The 24,449-nt window shown below is 41.9% G+C and overlaps 1 protein-coding gene across 1 annotated transcript in view; it reads left to right on the top strand.

Moving 5' to 3' along the window:
* Positions 1-304: 304 nt before the first annotated feature.
* The window catches only part of PACSIN1 (protein kinase C and casein kinase substrate in neurons 1), a 108,024-nt gene continuing 83,879 nt past the window's right edge, over positions 305-24,449 (top strand). Inside the window, exon 1 of the mRNA XM_020999540.2 lies at positions 305-608. The gene's annotated coding sequence lies outside the window, so the exon portion shown is untranslated. The remainder of the gene's footprint in view (positions 609-24,449) is intronic.

Genomic DNA, 24,449 nt, shown 5'->3' with positions numbered 1-24,449 from the left:
GGCCAGGGCGGCGCGCAGCCCTAAGCCTATTTACTGCTTTTTCAGCAATCATGTTTTCACCTTGTGCTGTCACGGAGCCCGTTGTCCCTGCATCCTGGTCTCCCATTGGCTCGCTAAAAATGCTTCTCTAATCTGCAGGCTGATCTTTTACACTGCTCTCCCCCCTCCCCTTTTCCTCCTCCTCCTCCTCATCTGCTCTGACCTTCCTCTTTCTAATAGACCCAGCTGAAAGAGGGAGAGAGGAATAGAGAGAGGGAGGGAGGGAGGTGGGAGGGGGAGGGGAGAGAGAGAGAGAGAGAGAGAGAGAGAGAGAGAGAGAGAGAGAGAGAGAGAGAGACAGAGAGAGAGAGAGAGAGAGAGAGACAGAGAGAGAGAGAGAGAGAGAGAGAGAGAGAGAGAGAGAGAGAGAGAGAGAGAGAGAGAGAGAGAGAGAGAGAGAGAGAGAGAGACACGCTAGGCAGACGGAGAGCCATCCTGCCCCCTGGAAGCCATCTGGACTTGAAGGACTGGCCTGTGCACGACTGGAATCTCCCTCTCTCCTAGCTGCCCCCACCATCCTCTCTGGAACCTCCAATGGTGACTGGCTCACTGACTGTTCCTATCCCAAGGTAGGTCCTTGGCCCTTTACTCTGGATGACTTGGTTTAGGGGTATTGTATTTGAACACACAACAGCTTTTCCCTAGCTCTAGTCCCTAGGGGTAGATGGGGGTAAAGAAGGGGTTAACCAAGGACCTGCAGCTTGTCTGGGCTGCCTGCCAAGAATGGTGATGACTTTAGGGACTGCACAATTCTACTGCTACCCCCCCCCCTTGATGTCTACCCCTGGTAAAGGCTTACAGGGTATACCTGATCTGGAATGGAGAGATGTCAGAGGGGTCCCAGGTGTCACCGAGGCAGTGGAGAAGGGGCAGAGTTGCTGAATATATTACTTCCAATTTGATGGAGACGTACGTCTTTGCTCCCAGGGGAAAGGACAGGAAATGGATGCCTTGGAAAGCTTGGGTCCCTGATTGGGAGTGGGGGTGGGGGTGGGGGGAAGGAAAGGAGGCAGGGGAAAGGAGGAGGCAGCCATGGTTTTGAGGGGTTTTCCTACTCTTTTTGCAAGGTTTTCAGTGTTTGCTCAGGATCTGTTTGCATAGGTAAGTGGGAGGAAGTCGGAGATGCTTGTTATATTTATGTGATGCAGCTGGTAGGAGAGAAACACAGAGTCCTATGTCACCAGCCCTGTGCCTTTATCATGCAGAGTGTGTCAGAACCCTCCTAGGTATGCAGGTCAGGGTGACTGGTGGATCAGGTCCCTCCCTACTAGGGGACTAGTTAAGTGCAAGAAATAGAGTAGGGAGGAGAGGGTAGTGAATTGTATATATGATTAAGGCAATGGATTGCCTAGCAACAATATCTTCTCCACATATCCCTCAGTCTGCCCTTTGGTGACTTTTTTGCTCCATTGAAGGCAGCCAATGGGTGTTTATTTTAGCCTGATTTCATCTGTATAGAAATGTCAGGGGAGGAAGATCCATAAAGAATGATTTGCCCTTAGCATCCTTCTCCTCCCCCTCCCCAACAGGACCCAGGGATGGTTCTGGTGTGTCTGGAACATGTGTCATACAATTGTAACTACATGTGACATGTCACAGGGGCCCTGGGGATATAACAGCCTGCATGGTTGAAAGAACTGTTCATGTTTAGCCTGGAGAAAAGAAAATGGGGGGGGGCGGCGGCAGGGGGGGCATCATCTGCTGTCTTACAGGATTTGAAAGACTGTCATACAGATAAGGAATTAGAATTATTTCTGCTTGGCCTCAGAGGGCAGAACTAGATTCAGTGGCCACCTAAGGAAGTAGTGGACACTGTCCAGAGGACACTGGACAAGAATATATTTAGGATGTTGGGAGAAGATACTCCTGTTTACACATGAAGCTGGACCAGGTGACCCATAAGGTCCCTTCTGATTCAGATTCTATGATTTTGTATGGTTTGGAAGCATATAGGACTTAGAGCTAAAAAGGCCCTTCAGAGATCATCCGCAAAAGCCCAGAGAAGGAAAATGACTTCCCCAAGGTCACATAGGTAATAAATCCCAGAGCCAGGATTTGAACTTAGGTTTTCTGACTCCAAATCCAGGGCTCTTTTCCTGACAGCTCCCTGAGGTCTCCTCCTCAGACACCTTCTTTTGACAGAACTCTCTCTCTTCCCTTGGCTGGCATGAAGAAGCCTCTGAGACCAACAGACAATTCATTTTAGACCCCAGTTTGTGCCCAGAAATGAGAAAGGTATGCCTGCCATTTATGGATCAGAATAAGTCACAGATTAACATCCCCAATGCACTGAATGTCATTTGTCATGGGTCCTTCGATCTTTAATGAGAGTGCTGCTGCTCAGGGAGCATGCCTGAGGGTTAGTCTATGCCTGTATCTCTCAGACATGAAAGACAGTAGATATCCTGGAAGGGGAACAAAATTTAAAGTCAGAGGACCTGAGTTCAAATCCCAACTCTGACAATTGCTGACAATCGGGTAAGTCCCTTAATGTCTCAGATCCTTTGTTTCCTCATTCTTAAGATGGGATGTTAATATTTGTATTTGCTCACCTCACAGGACTGCTACCTTGAAGTGTTACTTATTGAACCTTGTAATATCACTATGAGAGGGCAGGTGTCTTTGCCCCCATTTTATAGGCGAGCAAATAGACATGGAGAAGTGAAGAAGAAAAAGGGTTATACATCTAGCTAGCTACAGAACCACATACAGTTTGAGGCCAAATCTTCTGGTTCCTAAATCTTCTTTTCTTTAGGAAAATCCTGTCTCTGTCTCTATTTCTCTGTCTCTCAGTCTCTGTCTCAGTCTCAATCTCTGTCTCTGTCTCTGTCTCTGTCTCTGTCTCTCTCTCTGTCTCTGTCTCTCTCTCTCTCTCTCTCTCTCTCTCTCTCTCTCATTTCCACTTTGGCCTTTTAACCATGCAGGCATAGATTCTGAGATTTGTAGGGATTTAAGGTAAGGAAGAGATCAAGGTGGGATGAAAGATCACAAGTTAATTAAGAGGCAGTGTAGGACAGTGAGCTGAATATTGACCCTCAAGTCAGCGTTCAAATCCTATCTCTGACACTACTGGCCTATGTGACCTTAGACAAGTCATGGCAATTCTCTGGGCCAAAGTTTCGCCTGTAAAAACAAGGGGGCTGGATTAGATGGGCTCTGAGGCCCAATCTATGATCCTGTGAGTTTGTTATTTCTTGAAAGATGGAGAGGAAGGGGGTAAGTATGGGGCTTGAGAAGTGAAGCTGCATCGGTTAGGTAGGACTGGTTGGTGGAGGCAACACCTTGGACAGGGCATTGTGAGCCTTGGAAATTTTGAGAGCTGTTCTCACACCCACCCCCTTACGTCCATATAGCCTTTATTGTGCCACATGGGAATTGACCCAGTCGGACTGTAGATTTGCTATTGGGAGGGACCTTAGGGGCCAGCTAAACTAAGCCAATTATTTTACAGATAAGGAAACTGAGGACTGGAGAGTTGATGGGACTTGCCCAAGGTCACACAGGTAGAGGTAGAGTCAGGATTTGAACGACCTCCGACTGAATTCAGCACTTTATTTATTACACCATACACATTCTTAAACACCTCCAGGTCACAGAGAGTGAAATTTTCTGGCAATATAGATAAGTGCATTTATGAAAAGAATAATTAAATAATATCTCTGGATGTTCTTCCTTGTGCGTTTTTGTGCCCCAGGCAACTGTCTACCTTGCTTACCCTTCATCTTGGTTCTGAATAGAGGACTTTGCATGTCAGGCTGAGACATTTGGGTTTGTTCTGACAATGACTAGGGGCTCTTGAGGTGGTGAGCTATGCTTTAAGAGTAGGATTTTTAGAATGATCATCTGGCAGAGTGTTTAGAATAGATTTTTCATGGGGTAAGGGAGCCTGGAAATGAGGGGAAGAAAATCTTGGATAAGGTGGTAGCAGTAGCAATGGGAAAGAAGGAATGAATTTGAGACATTGTAAAGGAAAAATTCCAAGTCTCAAGAAGTTCTTGCTTTAATGGATTGGCTAGGGGGAGGGAGGGCAGCGATGAGTGAGAAGGATTCAAAGTGGACTCCAAGGTGGTGAAAACTCTGATGCCACTGACAGGAATACATCTGTGGGGAAGGGCCGGCAGGTAAAGATGATGAGCTCAGTTTTGGACCTGGTGAGTTGTAAGAAGAGGGCAGCTAGGTGGTGCAGTGCATAGAGTGCCTGCCTAGGAGTTAGGAAGACTCATCTTTCTGAGTTCAAATCTGACCTCAGACACTTACTAGTTGTGTGACCCTTGGCAAGTCACTTAACCTTGTTTGCCTCAGTTTCCTCATCTGGAAAATGAGCTGGAGAAGGAAATGCAAACCACTCTAATAAAGAAAACCCTAAATGGGGTCATGAAGAGTCAGACACGACTGAAACAACTGAACAACAATAGGACATTTAAGCGGACAGAAAAGATGGAGAAGGCAGCAAGTTGGAATTGAGGAAGTCTGGGACAAGCAATTAGGGAGGTTGCCTGAGGTTACTACACATCCCTTCGAGTCCTTCATTTTAAGTATATTTGATATTACCTTATGATTTTTTTAAAATTTAGGAATGAAAAGAAATACAAACAACAATATTGTTTGGACCTGTGATTTCATTTGTGTGTGGGAACTCAAGGTATGGAAACTACCTCCACTGATACAGATCAGCAATGCTCTGTAATTTATAGTCTTAGAGATTATCTGGGGCACTAAAAGGTTAAGTGATTTGTCCAAAGTTATACTGTTAGCATTAGAGGCGGGACATGAACCCAGGCTTTCCTAACTCCAGGGCCAGCTTTCTATCCATTTTACCATGTTGTCTTCCAGACATTTTAAAAAATTGCATAGTGCCCTCCCTCCATGTCTTGCAGAGGTGGGGGTCTATAGGTATGGACCATTGCATATTCTATCAGACTCAGCTGATATAGGCCCACTGCTGATATAGGGGTTAGTTTTAATGAACTACTTTTTCCACCTTTCTTTTTTATTCCTTGTCACCAAGGATGGCTTTCTGAGAGGGGTTGAAAACAAAGGTGATATTAAAAACAAGAGATCAATAAAAATTTGTTAAAAAAACACAAAACACCAACAACAAAAATAAATTTATAGTGCTCTGTTTTACTGGTTCTGTATAATATGCAAGTAGGATTATTGTATGTTCAATTATGGCTCTTGATATTGTTATTCATTGGCCAATCTTAATTCTTTTGTGACCTCCATTTCTACCTTCATTATTCTTATAAAACTCTGGTATCTGATAACCATAGGCCTTAACCAAGTGAAGAGACAAGTAAGGAGGGTGAGATAAGGAGGGGGTAAGTATACAGACACCTTTACAAGGAGCTGCAACAAGAATTTATTAGGCACCTGCTGTATACAGCCTCCAGTAAAGTCCTTTGATACATCCTTGTTGTGTGGAGGTAACCCTGGGTTGTCAAAGACTTATGCCAGAAGAATGTAAGAGCTTATGAGGTCTCACAAAATTGGAAAGGATTTGAGTTTGGACCTCAAAATGGACTTCACTAGTGATTGGAGGACAAGCCAAGCTCATTTCAGAAAGTTCATCAGCAGAAGGTCAGCTGCCAAGTAATTAATTTTGGGACAAAGGAAGGAGGGGGCAGCAACACATGCAGAGAATCTACTAAAGGCATGGTGGGGAGGATCTCAGTCAGTTAAAGGAGCACCAACTGTAAGGAAGCCTTGTGTCTCTAGACACATTGAGCAGTATGTTGAAACTGTTCACTCTATGTGAGGTACCATCAGTTGTTCAACAAACATTTGATAATAATAGCTAACATTTGCATAGTGCTTACTATGTGCTAAACACTATCTTAAGTGTCTTACAAATATTATCTCATTTGGTCCTTGGAACAAACTGGGGAAATAGGTGCTATTACTATCCTCATTTTGCATTTGAGGAAATCAAGGCAAATAGCGGTTAGATGACTTGCCCAGGGTCCCTAATAAATGTCTGAAATCAAATTTGAACTCAAATCTTCCGGAATCCTGACCCAGTTCTCCATCTGCTACCACTTAGCTGCCTCTAAATTTATTTAATGTTTTAATGAATTTATTAAGAGCTTACTATGTGTCAGGCACCGTGCTAAGTGGGGATACAAGGAAAAGCAAAAAAGCATGGTGGAAATGAGGCAGCTAGGTGGTGCAGTGCTGGGCTGAAGACTTGAGTTCAAATTTGGCTTCAAGTGCCAAATAACATGTGGCAAAATGGGTAGAGCACTGGGGCTGGGAATTAGGAAGACTCATCTTCATGAGTTCAAATGCAGCCCCAGATCCTTACTAGCTGTGTGATCTTGGGCAAGTCACTTCACCCTGTTTGCCTCAGTTTCCTCATCTGCTAAATGAGCTGGAGAAGGAAATGGCAAACCACTCTAGGATCTTTGCCAAGAAAACCCTAAATGGGGTCATGAAGAGATGAACATGATTGAAACCATCTTACGAAGATTGTTGGTAAAGTACTCAATAAACAGGTGAATGGTCTCAAAGAGTGTATAGTCTGGTTGGAGACACCATAACCCAGTAGGTGTCATAGGAGTTGGGAAGGGGAAAGGATCATCCAAGAATGAAATAGCCAGGGGAGGCTTCCTGGACCTGATGATCTCCAAGATCCCTTTCAGCTTCACGATCCTGTGATCTCCTGAGTCTTGCCTCTGTCACTTACTACTCCAACCCTAATCAAATCACATTATTCTGTGAGTCTCCATTTCCTCACCTGCAAAACAGGAGAGGAGTGGGAATGGCATTTGCATTACTTAACTTACAGAACTGTTGCAAGCTCATGCAAATTAAAATCGAATACAAATGTGAGCTTGTTATCGTTGGGCAATGTGACTGGGGAACCCAAAGCCCAAGGCAGTGAGTACCAACTGCCCTCTCCCCACTGGATAACAGCCATATTGAGATTTCTTTCCTATCTTCCTGTCCCAAGGGCTGAGGGCCAGGGGAACTGTGGACTGTTTTCTTTTTCTTCTGCACACTACCTGCACCCCCTCCCCCCACCCAAAGCTAACATTGTACCAGGGATAGAACAGAGGCCCAATAAATGTCTTACAGAATTAGAGAACAGTGTTGATCACCTGGAGCAATTCCTACTCCTGCCCCTCTCCCCATTATACAGGTTGTCCCAAAAGTCTTTGTGCAGTCTTAAGTTTAAAACAAAACAAAAACCTTAAAGTGCACTGAGACCTTTGGGACAACCTATAGAGGCAAGGAAACAGAGATAAAGTTGATGAAGAGCATCATCTCTCTTTATATTTTATAGTTTTGAAAGTGCTTTTGCAACCACCACTATCTTGTTTTATCCTCAGGATGGCCTTCTGAGGTAGGTAGGGCAATTGTCTTTCTTATAGATAAGGAGATTGATATCCATAGCAGTGAGGTGGTAGTTTTAAGACCCTAACCCTAACCCAGGTGCAGTAGGAAGAGCAGTGGACCTGGAGGTGGAAGATCTGGTTTTGCCACTTAATAGCATCACCTCTCTGAACTTTAGCTTCTACATCCATAAAATGGGTATAATAATACCTGCACTACTTGCTTCTCAGGGTCATTGGGAGCACATCAAAAGGGATGACATATGTCAAGCAACATATAAATGTCAATTATTATCATTATTACTGCATTAAACTACTGTTTTTTGGTTGAGTTCTGTTTTTTTCCACTCAGGTTAGTGCCAGATTTGGGCTGACCCTCATGCCCTGATCTCTCATCCCTGCTCAGCCCTTTGACCTCAGCAATCCCCACTCCCACAGGGTGTGTTCTTCATGGTGCTTGGCCTCATACCAGATGACCATTCTCCTCCCTTTTCCCTCCCTCAGACTTTCCCCTAGTCCCAAGCCACCCGGAGGTGTCCAGTGTCTCTTATATCAGAGACTCCATCAGACAGCAAGGTTGCCTGCTGCTCGAAGAGCGTTGGGTATCCAGCCTCAGCAGTATCGGCTGGCCCACTTGGCCCAGCCCCAGGGTCGGGTGCTTCTGATGTAAGGTACCTGCCCCCTTCTCCCATTTGGTGCTGTCTCTGCCACTGGCTCATTTCCAGTTGCCCCCTCCCTCCCTCCTCTCCTGGCTATTGTCACTGGCTCCATGGGCCAGACACCCCAGGCAGATCTAGAACTAACTCTGGGCATCAGTTTCCCCATGGATATAATAGGAATTTGAAAGTCTTTTTTGTCAACAATCTTTCTCCCTCAGGCCTCAGAGTTTCACAGTCAAGCTGGTTTCGTTCATTCTGTGGCCTGGATTCCCTAGGAAAGGCTCATGAAAGGGTACAGGGTAGGGCTGATCACAGTGGGTGCCTCTGTCTCCTCACCTGCATCCTTTCCCAGGTTTTTTACAGAGATGAAGTCAGTTTACAGAGCATCATAATACTAAAGCATCTGTCAGCTGGAAAGACCACCAGAGGTCATATCAATCTTGACACCTACCCCAGAACTTAACCCCCTCTTCAGAATTGTGTGTAAATGATCACCCAGTCTCCTTTTGAGCACTTTCAGAAAGAAGAACTAGCTATTTCTGAGACATTTCAGTCCACTGTTGGATAGCGTTAGTCATTAGAATATTTGAAAGACTGCAATCACTTCTCACTTTCTAATCAGCAAGAAGATTAAGGACAACTTCAGCAGGGGGAAAATTATACAAAAGGGCAGACTTGGTGGGTGTATACAGAGGGGAAAGGACAGCTCCCTTTCTTTCCCTTGATAAAGGTGGGGGGGGGCAGAATTTATGGGCTTGATTATGTGCATATGAGACTCAGATGTTTTTTCAGCCCCAGGGGAATGAACCACTTCCTTCATCTCTATTCAACCAATAGCAGCAAGGAGGGTGAAAGAGGAGGGAGGAACAGAGAGTAGGGAGGAGGCAGAATGGAAAAGATGGAAAGCTAGTCAGCAATGCTTCTACTCAATACAATAAACATTTATTCTGAGCCCACTGAACGAGTAGTTGGTTGTGGGGGAGAGAGGGAAGATAAACGTTTAGTTAAGACTGGGTCCCATCCCTCATTGAGTTTACCTATCTTATAAAGGGATAAGACAAAAGCAGAGATGAATGTAATATTATTGTTGATCATACTTTGCTCTGGACCCTGGGCAAGTTACTTAAAACCTCATTGCCTAACCCCCCCCAAAAAAAAAAGATTGTTCATACTTTGCTCTGGAAGAGGACTAATGACATCAGGAAGGTGATTTCTTGACTTGCAAGTGAATTTAGATTTAAGTGAGGCAGGGCTGTGCCAAGTCATCAGCCTCACTGTATCCTCCAGAGTCATTGGAGTCCAGTGGCAAGACATAGGTCTGGACGACTGCAGATGGCCCAGGATGCAGCGGGAGACCCAAAAGATCTTTCCCAGGTCTCAGTTTGTCTGAGGCAAAGCCCATTCAATAAAAAAAAAGACTAGGTAAGAATTGAGGCAAAAGATGGCCTAGTTTGCCTTCACAAAGCAATCAGTCTGGGAGGGGAAGACCCTCAGGGTTTCTGTCCAGAATAGAAACAATTGCTATTTACACTCACTCAGAGCCATCGAAACCCAAACAATGAGCTTGGGCTGGGATATGCTATTGGCGGATCTGTGAGATCCAGAGTGATTTGGATTTAAAAGCATAGGCAAATAGCTCTATTTGAATCCCAATGGGCTTTATCAAAGCTAGTTTTCCATAGCTATATTTTAGGAATCATAAATAAGAATTACATGGGACATGTCTATAACTTTTGAGAGAAGTGTAAAATAAAATATTTGTAAGGGTGGGGTCAGGATGGTCATTATAAACAGAGGTTATCTAGGAAGGTTTCATGGAGGAGATGACATTAGATTTGGGATTTAAAACATGGGTAGATTTTAGGGGGGCTAGTTCTAGACTGTAACTCCCATGCAATGCGTGTTGAGCCAGCTTGGACACATATAAGTTGAAAGGACAGACGATGAAGCGTACTACTTACCTCCTGACCTAGAGGTGATGGACTCAGGATGCAGAGTGAGATATACATTTTTTGGATTTGGCCCATGAGGAAATTCATAATATATTGTTACAAAGGGTTTGCTTTTGTTTCTTTTTTTTCTCTCAGTGGAGTGGGTTGGGAGGGAAAGAAAGAATAGATTTTTGTTCATTAAAAAAAATTAAATTAAGAAGGAAAGTTAAAGGATGGTCAGGGATTCTAGAGAGAGAGAGGAAAAGCATTCCAAGTATAGGGAACAGTTTGACTAGGATCCCAGAGGAAGGAGAGTGCTGTACATATTCCAGGGGGCAAAGACTTAGGGATCATTCCCGTGGGCTACTCATAACTTTTAGATCAATCCCCTCCCCTCCCTGTCTGCCTAGAAAGGATTCACTGACTTCATGGGAAATTGTTATGGGCTTCAATTTCACTTTGTCAGTCCTCTCATGGCATGTTAATTGGTGATTTTCCACTTGGATCCTTGTCTGATTCAATTTGCAGAGGCTTTAACCACATACCCCTTCCTAGTTTGGAGGTCCAATGACATTGTTCCCCATCTCCAAGGGAAGGGCTGCCCTAGAGCCGGCAGAGGTAGAGGGGATGGAGAACTCCAGGTCCTCTCAATCCCACTGCCCACTGTCCTGTTGTCTCTGAGATGGGGGAAGAGTTATTTAGGACGTTCATCCTTCCCACTTCTGAAGGTTATGGTCAGGGTCCAGTTCAGGGAGATGGAGCCTAACCAAGAGGTGGTCCAATTGGGGTCAGCCCATCCTGAAACAGCGGTGCCTTGTGCGGAATATTTCTATGCATTTGGTGCCAAATGATTAGAATGCAAAGCATATGCAAAATGCATGCAAATAAGCCAGTCGGATGATTGCAGCTGCCAGTTTGAGCACTACGCTGCTTAATGCAGGGCAGTAAATAGGAACTGCAGAGCTATGGTCTGTTAGGAATCATTTCCAGAGCCCAGGATTCTCCCCTGAAGAGTTAGAGTTTTGATTTGGGGATGGGGTGGAAGCAGGGAAAGGTAGTGGACACTCATGCCCAGAATAAGATTATTGGACCCAAGGGGATCACGATGATGTCAGTGAGAATCCTGCTCTTCAGCCCCTTGAGTGTGCTTTAGGAGGCTAAAGTGTTTGGAAGGCAAAGCACATTCTGTCTTTTAAATAACTAAAGGAGTCTTGCATATGCCAAGAGAGAGCCAATTAAACCTTCTAAGTTCAAGAATTAGCCAATGGAACATCCCAGGATCTTCAAGACAACCTAGGCTACCACCCTTCTTTTGCAGAAGGGAAAACTGAAGCCTAGAGAGGTTTGTGGGGCCGCTAGGTAGCGTAATGGGTGGAGCCTGGGGTTGGAACCAGGAAGACTCATCTTCATGAGTTCAAGTCTGGCCTCAAACATTTACTAGCTGTGTGACCCCACTGGACAAGGCATGTTTGCCTCAGTTTCCTCATCTGTAAAATGAGCTGGAGAAGGAAATGACAAACCACTCCAGTATCTTTGCAAGAAAACTGCAAAATGGGGTCACAGAGAGTCAAAAATGACTAAAGAATAACAACAAAGAGAGGTTTGCAATTTGCCCAATAGCCCACAGGCTCTTTTCCAGTAACTTCTGACTCTAAAGCCCTGTTCTGTTAGGCCACACTGTAGCTTTTTGAAGCCTTCTGTAATCTGGCTACTTAATCTCTCTAGATTTATCTCCACCATTTCTCTAGGTATTCCTTTTTTGGGGAGGGAGGGGTCCTTTTCATGGAACTACAAATTTCTATTATATATAGCTTGGTTTTTTTTTTAAAGTATATAGTACACTTAACACAGTAGTGACAACATTGCCCTCCTTGTCTGTGTCCCCTTCTGATCTTTCTTCTGCTTTTTTCTATGTATTTTTGAAAATGTTTCATTGACATGCTCCTCTCTCTCTCTCTCTCTCTCTCTCTCTCTCTCTCTCTCTCTCTCTCTCTCTCTCTCTCTTTCTCTCTGTCTCTCTGTCTCTCTCTCTCATCACTGCACTGCTCCCCCTCCTTATTGCCACCTATTCCCTGGCTTACTTCAAGAAAAGCTTCTTCCCATGAGGCTTGAGAAAGAAGGGGAACCCCAGGAGTATTACTCATCCTTTCTGGGAAAAAAGCATGGCTGCTTACAAAGGGTACTCCAAGAAAGGAGAGAAGGAAGGGGAAGCCCTGTGTAGGGTAATGGGTGTGGTAGAGCAAAGTGAGGCTCTCTTTATGGAAAGAAAGGAGAGATGGAAGGTAAAGGCAACCATCCCCATAGTTACTTAGAGAGCTAATCTGCTCTTCCCACTTCCTCAGTCAGCATCTGAGCACAATCTCCCTTCACACCTTTCTACTTTGCAGAAGGAATACATGTTGAATTCCTTTTTTTTCTTCTTCATCCTTTAAGTTTCCTATCCTGGGCCAAAGCCCCAGTGGCCCTGGGCTAGTTATGCCTCGCTATATCTCTTCCCTTTAAGAAGTCTTCAGCAAGAGACTATAGAAAGCAGCTCTAAAATTATGTAATTTGTAGGGTCTGGCTTGTCAAATGGAGATGTGGCACCTGACCAGAGAAAGACTATGATGTGATGTGCTTCCATTTAGAGCAGTCCTTGGAATAAGTCAAGAGGCAGATAGCATACCGAGGCTGAGAACTCAGAATAGCAGGCCAAGTATAGCCTTTGAAGGAGAAGTTAAAAGTGGCTCATCCTCATCTGAGAGTGATATTTAGAGGAGGACTGGGGGGAGGTACCTGATACCTAGAGTCTAACCAATTCAGAACCAACAGGGGAAGAAGGTTAGCGACCAAGAGCTGACAGTCAATTGTATGCAAGCCTGGGAAGTGAGAGGATTATTTAAACCAGGGGTTCTTAACCTGCGGTCTATTAACATTTTAAAAATTAACATATTTTGATAACCCTATTTTGATATAATTGGTTTCCTTTGTCTTTTATATATTCCTTTATTTTGTTATTCCTATGTTTTTTATTTTATGCATTTAAAAATGTGATTCTATGTACATCCTATATCAGATGGGATACATCAGGAAGGAGGGATAGAATTTGGAACTCAATGTTAAACAAATGTTAAAATTGCTTTTAAATGTAATTGGGGAAAAATAAAATAGCATTTTAAAACATTTTATTTTTCCCCAATTACATATAAAAACAATTTTAATATTTTTTTTCAAATTTTGAGTTCAAAATTCTTTCCCTCCTTCCTTCCCTCCCCTCCTCCTTTCATTGAGAAGGTAAACAATTTGGCATAGGCTGTGCATATGTAGTCATGCAAAACATGTCTCTATGTAAGTCACACTGCGAAAGAAAACACAGACAAAAAAATCCCTGAAGGAAAATAAAGAAAAAGTATCTTTGATCTGCATTCAGGCTCCAACAGTTCTTTCTCTGGAATGGACAATATTTTTCACCATAATTCCTTCAGAATTGTCTTGGATCATTGTGTTGCTGAGAATAGCCAAGTTATTCACAGTAGACCATCATACAATATTGCTGTTACTGCGCACAATGTTCTCCTGGTTCTGTTCATTTCATTCTGCATCAGTTCATGTAAGTCTTTCCAGGTTTTTCTGAGAAGATTATGCTCATCATTTCTTTTTTTAAAATTTATTTGGAATTATCAACAATCACTTCCCTAAGCTTTTGAGTTTCAAATTTTTCTCCCCCTCCTTCCCCCCTTCCCTCCCCAAGACAGCAGGAAATCTGATATAGGCTATACATATACATTCCTATTAAACATATTTTCACATTAGTGATTATTAGTAAGAATTAGAACTAATAGGAGGAACCACAAGAAAGAGGAAACAAAACACAACAGAAGAAAAAAAATAGCAAATAGTATGCTTTGATCTGCACTCAAACTCCACAGTTCTTTCTTCTTTGTGAATAGCATTTTCCATCATGAGGCCTTTGGAGATGAAGGGTAAAGTCTATCAATATTAATCATTGTACAATGTGGCTGTTACTTTGTACAACATTCTCCTGGTTCTGCTCACTTCACTCAGCATCAGACCATATAAATCTTTCCAGGTTTTTCTGAAGTCAGCCTGATCATCATTTCTTATAGCACAATAGTACTCCATTACATTCATATACCACAACTTGCTCAGCCATTCCCCAATTGATGGGCATCCTCTCAATTTCCAATTCTTTGCTACTACTAAAAGAACTGCTATGAATATTTTTATACATAGAGGGAAAAAATAACATATTATTAAAACAAAACAAAATAAAACAGAACAAAACATGATTCTGAGATGTGGGCCAAAGGGGCCCAGGACTTAAAAAAAGGTTAAGAGCTCTTGACTCACTTTTGGTAACAGTGAAATTTAGTAACAAAGGTATGTATTTGTAAAAATGTGTAATATTTTGTAACTTGTTTTTACTTTAATTACACATTTATTTAATAAGCACCTACTCTGTACAAATCACCACTAAATTACTGAATCAACAATCAATATTGACTACAAGAATTGATGTTGGTACTATAGAAAAAATAAAATATTATAAGATGTGGCATAGTGCCTGCCCTTATTATCTAGATGTTATCTAGATGATGAGACAAGGCACAAATGTATAAAAAATTAAAGGATGTAAGATTTAAAAAACTATGTGAGATGCAAATAGAAGGAATGTCACAAAGCTGGCATGATTAATTGTTGAAGGTCACATATGGAGCAAGTAGATACATAGGGGGGTCAGTAAATCTCAGATTTGAACCCAGGTGATCTAACTCCATGACTAGCAGTTGAGATCATATTATCAGGATATGTAATCATCTAAAATATGTGCTATTAATTTAGATTTCCACCCTCCCCCTCGCAAGTTACTTTCCTAAGTCCTGCTTGCATTGGTGGGCTGAATTGCTACTACTATATTTGGAATTCTAGGGACAACCCTGAGGGGATAGGTTTCTAGAACTGTCACCCACGAGCCCTCACTAACATATTTTGAATTATCAATCTATAGTCTCAATTAGCACCAGCCCGAGGTCAGGAAGACCTGAGTTTAAATTTGACCTCAGATACTTCCTAATTTGTGACTCTGGGCAAGGTGACTTGCCCAGGGTCACACAGCTAGTAAGTGTCTGAGGCAGGATTTGAACTCAGGTCTTCCTGACTCTAGGCCTAGAGCTCTAGCCACTGTGCCACCTAGCTGTCCCAAGCTGAAAAGTGGGGGTAGGGTAGAATGTACATTTGGAGTAGGAGTAATGTCAAGATGAAAGTCAGGCAAAATATGGCTAGGGTTCTTCCTGAAATGGTTGTTCCGGAAGGGAGTCAACCATGGTAAGAGGTCAGAGGTTTCCAAGTGGAACAATGAGGTGAGGAGAAGGAGGTAGAACCTCTGCTATTTAAAGGTCTTGTTTGTTTTTGTTTTTTTTTTTTGTTTGTTTGTTTTGTCAAGGCAATGGGGTGAAGTGACTTGCCCAGGGTCACACAGTTAGTAAGTGTCAAGTGTCTGAGGTCAGATTTGAACTCAGGTTGTCCTGAATCCAGGGCCGGTGCTCTATCCGCTGCGCCTTCTAACAGCCCCCTATTAGCTTGTTTGGTAACCGTTAGCTGATCATGATTTTTCCCTTCTTCATCCAATCAAAGAAGTTCCCATCTCAGGGTGCAGACAATCTTATTTTGTTGTTGTTCTTTACTCTTTATGACCCCATTTGGCTTTTTCTAGGCAATGATACTGGAGTAGTTTGCCATTTCCTTCTCCAGCTCATTTGACAGATGAAGAAACTGAGGCAAATAGGGTCAAGTGACCTGTGCAGGGTCACACAGCTGGTAAGTGTCTGAGGCCAGATTTGAACTCATGAGGATGAGTCTTCCTGATTCCAAGCCCAGTGCTCTATCCACTGCACCACCCAGCTGCCCCCAGTCTTATTTATACAGGCTGTCAGTTGATTGATTGATCCTGTAATTCAAGAAAGCAGGCTCACCTGATAAAGATATCAGAGCACTGAGGCACTATTTAATTGAAGTGGGAGGCTGGAATGCCACCCATCATAAATTTAATAAAGAGTTATATTTTAGCATATAATGCATCAATGAACGAGTTCTTGCTTCTCTAACTTTCACGGGAGAGCTCAGCCTACACATAGGTTAACCGATGGGTGGGAACAATGAAAATCCAGGCAGAATGTCTAGAGGGAATGAATTAGTCTCCATGATAACTTCCTTACAACTCTGAACCTAATGAGTGACAACACATGTCACTGTTTTAGCGGGCAAAAATAAGGTGCTGCTGCAGGTCAGGGCTGTAGGTTTAAAATGCTCAGGTCACACTCACAGAATCTCAGAGCAGGAAGAGGCCTGGGAGGTCACTTAGTCTAACCCTCCTGTCCCAGAATCCCCCCACTATCCAACCTTATCCAAACAAGCACTTATTAGTGCTTTGTGTAAAGCATTGTGTTAACAAAATGAAACAGTCCCTGCCCTCAAAGAGCTTATATTCTATTGGAGCTTCCAATTTTACATCTCCAACAAATGGCCAGCCAACTCTTACTGGAAGAATTCTAGCTACAGAGAATCCTGCTACCTCCTGAAGCAATTAATTCATTTGTCTTTTGGGTAGATCTAATTATTGGGAAGTTGTTTTTTTTTCCCCCTGAATATTAGGAAGTTGGGTTTTTTTTCCCCCACTATCACATTAGGGATGTTTAACAGCCAAATCTGAAAAATGTACACTACACACTTTTAAGTTTAATCTGCATTATTCACATTTCCTCTATCACTTTCTTAAGTGATTAATCAAGAAAATAATAAACCAAACCTTGATTTGTAGCATTTATTGATTTCCACAGCATCTACCTTCCAGGGTTATTGTAAGGATCAAATAAGACAATATTTGTAAAGTGCTTAGCACCTGGTGCCTGGTACATGGTAGGTGCTATATAAATGTTTATTCCCTATTCCCCCTAATGTGCCTTCAATAGCATTAGTTTTTTGGATGTCACCCTGTTGATTCATTTGGGTATCTGGTCCGTTAAAACTCCCTTTTTCCACAAAAATTGTTACTCAACATTCTCCTCACCCTCTATTTGTGAGTGAAAAAAAAAACAACTGGTGACAAAAACAAGCAAGTATAACCAGAAACATGAACAAACAAATAAAGAACATGTTCTTGTTCTGTCTCCAAGGTTTCCCTAAAGTTCTGCCACTTCTGGCCCACCTGCTCACCTGCCAAACTTCTTTTCTTGTTTTTCTCTCTTACCTTTTCTCCTCCTTCCTTCCTCCCTCCCTTCCTTCCTCCCTTCCTCCCTTCCTTCCTTCCTCCCTTCCTTCCTTCCTTCCTTCCTTCCCTTCCTCCCTCCCTTCCTCCTCCTTCCTCCCTCCTTCCTTCCTTCTTCCTCCCTCCTCCTTCCTTCCTTCCTTCCTCCCTTCCTTCCTTCCTTCCTCCTTTCCCTTCCTCCTCCCTTCCTCCCCCCTTCCTTCCCTTCCTTCCTCCCTCCCTCCTCCTCCTCCTTCCTTCCTCCCTCCCTCCTCCTCCCTCCCTCCCCTCCTTCCTCCCTTCCTTCCTTCCTTCCTTCCTTCCTTCCTCCCTTCCTTCCTCCCTTCCTTCCTTCCTCCTTCCCTTCCCCTTCCTTCCTTCCTTCCTTCCTTCCTTCCTTCCTCCCTTCCTTCCTTCCTCCCTCCCTTCCTCCCTTCCTCCCTCCCTCCCTCCCTTCCTCCCTTCCTTCCTTCCTTCCTTCCTTCCTTCCTTCCCTTCCTCCCTGCCTCCCTCCCTTCCTTCCCTTCCTCCCTGCCTCCCTCCCTTCCTTCCCTTCCTCCCTGCCTCCCTCCCTTCCTCCCTGCCTCCCTCCCTTCCTCCCTCACTCCCTCCCTCCCTTCCCTCCTTCTTTCCTTCTCTTCCTCTTTCTCCTCTCTCCTCCCCTTCCTTCCTGACCCTTACATTTTGGTTCTTTTAGCTAATCTACCCTCCTGGCATATAGTAGGTGCTTAATAAATGCTTATTGACTGACTAACTTCCATCTTCCAGTGGACATCCCTTGTCCATATCTGATTTATCAGATTTCTTTCTTCAAACAGCCCGTTCTATTCCATTATAACATACCCATTCAGGACTCCATAGTAAATAACCACATTAAAAAAAATTTTTAATAACCACATTTTTAAAACAACTCCTGTTGTCTTTAACTCTAGTTCCAACTCTAGTTGGAACTTTAAGTATTGAAAGTATTGAAAAGCCCACCCAGTTTTACATATAAACACAAATATGTCCAGACTTCCTGTCTAGGACAGGCTGTGTTTAAATTTGCAGTGGCTTTAGGGAACAGGGTATTCTTTCACAGGCTTGCAAAATGAAAGTTTTAGAACTGATTTATTTATAAAACATCCTAGGAAATGGAATAACTCAAAGCTTATTAGTTTTAAGCTGGAAACAAGCAATTATTAAGCACCTGTTATGTGCCAGGCGCTGTGCTAAGGTGCTTTACAAATATTATTCTCATTTGATGTTTACAATTGTCCTGGGAGGTGCTCTGTTAGAATCTTCACATTTTTGGAAGGACATTTGTAGGTTGAAACTTGTCCAGAAGAGGGAGATTAGGATAGTAAGGAGAATAGAAATCTTGGGATATGAATACTGAGATACAGAGAAATTGTTTAATCCGGAGAAGAGAAGATTTGGGCAGGGCATGATAGATACCTTCAAATATTTGGCAGTTTGCCCTGTAGAGGAAAAATTAAATTTGTTCTGCTTGGCCCTAGGGAAAAGGATTAGGAGCAGTGGGCAGAAATTATGGAGGAATTTTGGCTCCAAATAAGGAAAAACTTTCTAACAATTAGAGCTGTCTAAAAATGGAATGGAAAACCTTTAGATGTACTATTTAGCATTTATATACCACTTGAAGGTTTGCAAAACACCTTACACATGTTGTCTTATTTGATTCTCACAACAATCCTGGGAGATAGGTGCGATTATCATCCCCATTTTGCAGATGAGGAAAGTGAGGCAAACAGAGGTTAAGTGACTTGCCCAGGGTCACACAGCTAGTAAGTGTCTGAGGCTGGATTTGAACTCATGAAGATGAGTCTTATGGAGGAAGTGTTCCATCCACTGCATTATCTAATTGCCTGCATACATATAAATGTAAACATACATGTAAATATACGATACACAAGTGCACATACATATTTGTATACTTATATATATGTATATATGTGTGTATACATATATATTCCTCATAAAATTGTTTGTGCTCATCTAAACGTTCTACTTCCTTCAAGTGTAACACAGTGCTCTACACTGAGTAGGAACTTTTAAAAAATTATTTTCTTTTTCAATTAATAAGCATTTATTTTCTCTCCCTCCCACCCTTGTACCCAAATTGAAAAGAAAAACAAAATCCTGGTCACATATATGCATAATCAAGCAAAACAAATTCTCACATTGGCCATGTCCAAAAATGTATATCCATTTCATATCTTGAATCAATGACAACTCTGTTAGGAGGTTGGTCCTCTAGAATGATGGCGGTCATTACGTTGATCAGAGTTCTTGAGTATTTCAGAGTTGTTCACCTTTTATGTCATTGTGATTATTCTGGTTCTACTCACTTTTACTTTGCCTCAGTTCATAAGATTCTTCCCAAGTTTCTATGAAACTGTCCCTTTTGTCATTTCTATTGTGCCATAGCAAAATAGTATTCCCTTACATTCATATACCATATACCATAATTTGTTCAGCCAATCCCTCCTTGATAGGCAACAACCTTATCTTCCAATTTTTGCCAATACTAAAAGAGCTGATACAAATATTTTTATACATAGAGGTACTTTTCCTCTTTTTTTGATGTTGTTGGGTTATAGGCTTAGTACAGACAACAGGAACTTAATAAATACTTAGTGAATGAATGATGTTGATGGACAGAGCTGTATCTATGGTGGAGACACTAGGCCTTTGTTGTAGGGCATGAAATTTAGAACACATTTGTATGAAGAAAACTGATAAAAGTCAACTTGAGAAAAAACAGCTTCTCAGATAAAATGTTGAGGAGAGACAGATTCTGAGGATGAGATAGAGAACTGTCCCTCAAATGAACATACTGAGGAGTTCTACTGGTTGGTAAACTAGTGACTGAGCTAATGATGACTGAAAAGCATTGTGGTCCATCAACTCATTTGAATCTAAGACTCTTTATAGAGTTTTTAAAGTTATAACCAAAGCATTTCAATCAAATAACTGATTAGAGATTATGGGAAGATTATAGAAGGACTCTGCACGTTTGTTACAAAGTTTTGGGTTTTGTTTTTTTTTTTGGAGGGAGGGGAAAGGAGTTGGGAGGAAAAGATAGGTAGGTATAGAGTTCCCAAACAAAAAGAAATGGGGAAGAGAACAAAAGGATGGCCAGAAGGAATCACAGCCAATCATGACAGAATTACAAATACGTGGTGTACTAGTTATATACTTTAAAAGAAAAACTAGAGCTACAAAATGGAGATTTCACAGTTTTATATATACAAACCCTTCCTTTCCTACATTTATGGAAATGATTATTTTACTTGATGCTCGTGAAATTCAGAATTCTTTCAAAAAAGAAAAGTGCTTTGTCAACTTTAAAGCAATAAATTTGAGTTGTTATTATTAATGTCAACTCTAATGGATCAAAGGCTCAAAGCTTTGGGGGAATAGTGGTAATATATAAAGAGTAAAATTGTCAAATCTTGTCTCAGTCTTGTCAGGGTATTACTTAGGAATCTAATATTAAGCTACCCCTGTATTCTTGGTTTCAATCCAATCTAATCATAGGGTATAATCTTTGTAACATGTTATTTTAGCCTCTTCACTAACCTGTTATTTAAAATATCTGCATCAGTATTCATTAGGCATATTGAGATAGTTTTCTTTGTTCATTTTGACTCTTCCAGGTTTATGCATCAAAACCATTTGTGTGTCATAGAAGGAATTTGGTAGGGTGCCTGTTGCTATTTTTGCACACAAGTTACATGGTATTAGAATTAATTGTCCTTTGAATGTTTAATAGAATTCACTTGTGAATCCATCTGGTCTTGGAGTTTTTTCCCCCCTTGGAAATTCACATGGATTGATAAAATTCTTCCTCTAAAATTGGGTTGTTTAAATGCTCTATTTCTAATTCTGTTAATTTGGGCATTTTATAATTTTAGTAAATATTCATTTATTTCATTTAAAGTTGTCAGTTTTATTATCACGTATTTGGGTAAAATAGTTTCTAATTACAATCCGTATTTCTTCTGCTGCTGTCAATTCTCCTTTTTCATTTTTGATATCATTAATTTGGTTTTCCTCTTTCTTACTTTCAATAAAATCAGCTAATTCATTAAATTCACTAGAGTTAATCCCTACCTATACCCATGACACCATTCTTTACTAAAAATCATAGAATCTCAGAGTCGAATGAAAGCTCAGTCTAATCTATCCAGTCTAATTCGTACCTGAACAAGGTACCTGTGTACGCCACTTCTAATAAATGGTCATGCAGCCTCAAATGAAGACATCCAGGAAGGTAGAGCTCACCCCTTCCTAAGGAAGCATATCCAATTTTTGGAAGCCTCTGGTTGTTAGGAGGCTTTTCCTTGCTCTAAATATACTTCTATAAAGCTTCTACCCACTGTGCCTAATTCTGTTCTCCTGATCTCCCCAGCTACTTGTGTTTCTCTGCATCCCACTCCCAAAGTTTATTTTGTATCTGTTTGGTATATACTTCTTCATATGCATGGTAACTAGATGGCACCATAATGGATAGATTGTCATATCTGGAGTCAAGAAGACTCATCTTCCTGAATCCAAATCTGGTCTCAAAGGCTTACTGGCTATGTGACCCAGGACAAGTCATTTAACCCTATTTGCCTCAGTTTCCTCATCTGTAAAATGAACTGGAGAAGGAAATGGCAAACCACTCCAGTATCTTTGCCAAGAAAACCCCAAAATAGGTGGCACAGTGGATAGAGCACCAGCCCTGGATTCATGAAGACCTGAGTTCAAATCTGACCTCAGACACTTGACACTTACTAGCTGTGTGACCCTGGGCAAGTCTCTTCACCCCATTGCCTTGCCAAAAAAAAAAAAATGAAGTCACAAAGAGACAGATATGACTGAAAAATGACTGAAGAATAACAAATGTATGTGCATGTTGTCTCTTCCATTGAAATGTACAACCCTGGAAGACTTTTGCCTTTGAATCACCAATGTCTAGCACAGTACCTGACACTTAGTAGTCACTCGATAAATACTTCTTGATTGATCCAGAAGCAGAACAGTGTTTAAGGGAACAAATTTTTCTTCTTCCACATGACAATTCTTCATATACTTGCAGAGAGTTATGTCCTCCCCTGGTCTTCTCTTCTTCAGGATAAAAATCCCCAGTTCCTTCAATTAATCTTTCTATAGTATGATATTGTAACAGCACAAGGCCAAGAAAAGATCCTTGGGGTACCCCACTGAAAACCATCCCCCAGGCTGACACCAAAACCACTGTTACCAGTTTTGAGTTGATGCCTCCACTTCCTCTCAATGCACCGTCTTAACTCTCCGGTTAGGCTTCTGGCATCATCATTCAACTGAAACCATGCCCTCCGAAGTTACCAGTGATTACTTGCCAAATCTAAGGACCATGTCCCAGTCCTTATCCTTCTTGACCTCTCTACAGCTTTTGATACTATTGTCAATCACCCTTAACACTCTTGATACTCTCTTCTTTCTAGGTTTTTGTGACTCTGCCCTCTCTTGATTGTTCTCCAACCTGTCTGACTGCTCCTTCTCAGTCTCCTTTACTGGATCTTTATCCAGCTCACTCCTACTAACATTTGGTGGCCCCCTCCCTCCCCCACCAAGGCTCTGTCCTGGATCAACTTTTCTTCTATATTGTTGCACTTGGTGACCTCATCAGTCCCCATGCATTCAATTATCATCTCTATGCAGATGATTCTCAGATCAATTTGTCCACACCTAATTTCTCTTCTGACCCCAGCCCCACATCTCCAACTGCCTACTGATATCTCAAACTGGATTTCCCATAGATAAACCCTCTGCTCTTCCAAACTTCTTTATTACTATTGAGGGCACACCACCTTTCCAACCAGCCAGGTTAAAAACTCAGGCAGGCGTTTTCCTTGACTCCTCACTCTTTCACTCACCACCCTATAGCCAGTGTGTTGCAAGGTCTTATCAATTCTGCCTTCACGACACCTCTTCTGTATATCCCATTCTTTCTTCTGAAACAGCTGCTAGGCCCTCATCACTTTATTCCTGGACTACCGCTGTAGTTTTCTTGGATGGTGGCCCTGCCTTGTTTCACCTCCATGCCAGTCCGTTCTCCACTCAGCTACAAAAGTAATCTTCCTTCTATCTATTATCTATCTATCTATCTATCTATCTATCTGTCTGTCTGTCTGTCTGTCTATCTATCTATCTATCTATATCTATCTATATGTCTGTCTGTCTGTCTGTCCATCTGTCTGTCTATCCATTTATGTATTTATTTTTAGTTTTCAACATTCACTTTCATAAGATTTTGAATTCTAAATTTTCCCCCTCCCCAAGACGGCATGTAATCTGATATAGGCTATACGTATACAATCATATTAAACATATTTCCACGTTAATCATGTTGTGAAAGAAGAATCAGAACAAAAGGGAAAAACCACAAGAAAGAAAAAAGAGAGAAAATAGTATGCTTCCATTTGCATTCAGACTCCATAGTTCTTTCTCTGGATGTGGGTAGCATTTTTCATCATGAGTCAAAAACAATCTTTCTAAAGAGAAAATCTGACCATGTCATACATCCCTCTACAGTGGCTTCATATTACCTTTGGGACCAAATATAAAATCCTCTGCTTGGTTTTTAAAGCTCTTGACAACCTGGCCCCTTCAGAACTTTCCAGCACTCATTTTTTCCTTTCCAATCTTCTTATATTCCCCTCCCTCCACCCTCCTGTGCCCCTTCTTTCCTTGCAATGCTGGCCTTCTATCTTTCCTTCAAACACAACACTCCATCTCCAGACTGTCAACTGTTAGTGGCTGTTCCATATGTAGTACCTGGAAGGCTCTCTCTCCGGCTCTACCTTCTGGTGTCCCCAGCTTCCTTCAAGACTTGGCTCAAATTTCACCTTCTAAGAGGCCTTTCCTGTTCCTGCCACTGCTAGTTCCTTCCCTCTGAAATTTCCTCTAATTTACCCTATATGTAGCTTGTAAGCACGTATATTGTCTCCCATATTAGAATGTGAGCTGCTTGAAGACATGGATTGTTTATTGCCTTTCTTTGTACCAACTCCACTTACCACAGTCCCTGACACACAGTGAGTGCTTAATTAATGCTTTTTGATTTGACTTGGCAACTCTGTATCTTATCTACAAAAATTGAATGAGACTTTAAAAAAATTTTTTTGTTTAATATTTTATTTTTCCCCAGTTACATGTAAAAACAATTTTTAATATTTGCTTTTAAAACTTTGTTTTCCAAACTCTCTCCCTT

This window comes from Phascolarctos cinereus, unplaced genomic scaffold (genome assembly GCF_003287225.1).
Source record: "Phascolarctos cinereus isolate Bilbo 61053 unplaced genomic scaffold, phaCin_HiC Scaffold_5;HRSCAF=322, whole genome shotgun sequence".
NCBI classification, from domain to species: Eukaryota; Metazoa; Chordata; class Mammalia; order Diprotodontia; family Phascolarctidae; genus Phascolarctos; species Phascolarctos cinereus.
The sequence above is the reverse complement of the archived record's forward strand: the minus strand, read 5'-3'. Positions and strand labels throughout refer to the sequence as shown.